Source organism: Garra rufa, chromosome 24 (assembly GCF_049309525.1).
Source record: "Garra rufa chromosome 24, GarRuf1.0, whole genome shotgun sequence".
NCBI lineage: Eukaryota > Metazoa > Chordata > Actinopteri > Cypriniformes > Cyprinidae > Garra > Garra rufa.
Window position 1 is genome coordinate 35587 of NC_133384.1, and position 2453 is coordinate 38039.

Sequence of the window (2453 nt, forward strand, 5' to 3'; positions counted from 1 at the left end):
ATTTGGCTTAGCTTTAGCCCATTTCTTTACATAAATGTCATATTTTCCAAGTAAAACAGTTGCGTAAGAAAGGAAATTGTACTTTTAGAATTGTACAAAAAAATAAAATACAACATCAAACATATGTACACAGTAAACTATTATTGTAAACTAGTAACTAATGCATTTTTGTCATTATGGTAATTTAATAACACTTTACAATGCATTAGTTAACATTAAGTAACTATATACTTTAACCTTTTTTAACTAATGTTAATAAAACTACAATTGCTCATATCAGTTCACAATGTTAAAATGCATAATTTAAGTATTAGCAGCCTAAATGTAAAAATTGTTAGTTCATGTTAACTATTGCTAATGGGACCTTATTGTAAAGTGTTATCGTTTTTGTTGTTGTTGTTGTTGTTGTTTTCTAGTTGCAGTTGTCAGTTGTTGTTGTTGTTGTTGTTGTTGTTTTTTTTTACATACTACAACAAAAACATATACAATATAACAAGGCATCCAAATAAAATAAAATAAATAAAAATAAAAAAATAAATAGTAAATATAGGGTTTACAATTTACATTTTTAGATTTAAATTTGACAAATAATAATAATAATAAATTACCGGATAAATACAACCAAATGTTAATATTTCAAATCACAACGTATTTAATATCACTTTTCAATCAGCTTTAACTCTTTAGCAAATTGCTTCGCATTGAAGAGAAACTATGTGACCCTGGAGCACAAAACCAGTCTTAAGTCGCTGGGGTATATTTGTAGCAATAGCCAAAAATACATAGTATGGGTTAAAATCATTGATTTTTCTTTTATGTCAAAAATCATGAGGAAATTAAGTAAAGATCATGTTCCATGAAGATTTTTTGTAAAATTCCTACTGTAAACCTATCAAAATGTAATTTTTGATTAGTAGTATGCATTGCTAAGAACTTAATTTGGACAACTTTAAAGGGGATTTTCTCAGTATTTAGATTTTTTGCACCCTTAGATTTCAGATTTTCAAATAGATGTATCTCGGCCAAATATTGTCCTATCCTAACAAACCATACATCAATAGAAAGCTTATTTATTGAGCTTTCATCTGATGTATATACAGTTTTGTAAAATTTAACCTTATGACTGGTTTTGTGGTCCAGGGTCAAATATATGAATGACAAATCAATCGTAAAAACCTTCAAACAAGGTTTCAGATTCAACATAAAGTTAACAGATATACTTTTCGATTCAAAATATTTTAGAACATCCTTTGAGATCAAATCACAACTAACCAGTTTTCTCTTGGACGTACAAAGTGAACAAGCTACTAGTCATTAAATAATGTGACTAGTACAATTAGTTACAATTATTATTATACTAGTTACAATTATTTTTGGTTGCACAAAATGTGTCCCACATATGCGTCACCACCGTCAGATATTTATAAAAAGCAATAAAATCAGGCAACTACAAGGTCAACTGCATTCCTGAAGACCACATTATCAAATCTTCAGCTCTACTGCATGCTTCAAGATCAGCCAAGCTCCTGTAAATTTGCTATTTTCTCTTCAACTTGTTCATATTTTTGGACACTGCTACTGTGGCAACCATAACATGTCAACACCGTCTCTTTTGTATAAATAATATTAGATTTGATTATGACATAAATGTATACTTTTTAAAAACAAGTCTGAAGTAGCTAGCAACAGAGTGGAAACAAGATGGCTAATGTGAACAACTAATGCATATCATGGGAAATAGTAGGTTTTTGTCACCACCGTCAGATGTCACCACCGTCAGGTTTTCTGTCTGACGGCGTTGAAATATTTGAAAAATATTTTATCACAGTGCTCAGGATTGTTATTTGTTGGACCAAATAGTTAAATAAAGTTGTTAAACAAGAAGCCGTTGACTTGAGTGGTATACATTTTGGAATTTTATGTTGTAATGAGGCCACTGTCACCACCACCGTCAGATAGTGTCACCACCGTCAGAGGGAGTTTTAATTTTTTTAAATAAATATGCATAGGGGCCTACAATATATTTTGTCAGTGCTGCTGAGTTATTTCTGAGTTAAAAACATTTTTTGTTTGATTTAAGCAAAAAGTAAACGTAAAACGCCTATTTTATGAAAAAAAATACAAAATGGGGAGGTGACACCAGTACATTGCTGAAAAGCTAAGACCTTGGTCTATAATAATATACATTCAGATGGTGTAAATAAACTCTTTTTTTTTTTTTTATTAAAACCTGTTTTATCCAAATTCCCAAGAATCACTGTAAGTCATAATTTGCTGAAAATAGCAATAACTTTAATATGTTAAGAAGAATTGTCAGATATGTTTGCTGCATGTTCACTAATAGTAGTTTTAGATGAGTTTCAGTAGATGTTGTGATGTGATGCTGATATGAACTGACTGAACGCTGAATGCTGTAGTGAACTGATCTGGAGTCAGTATGTGCTGCCGTTCAT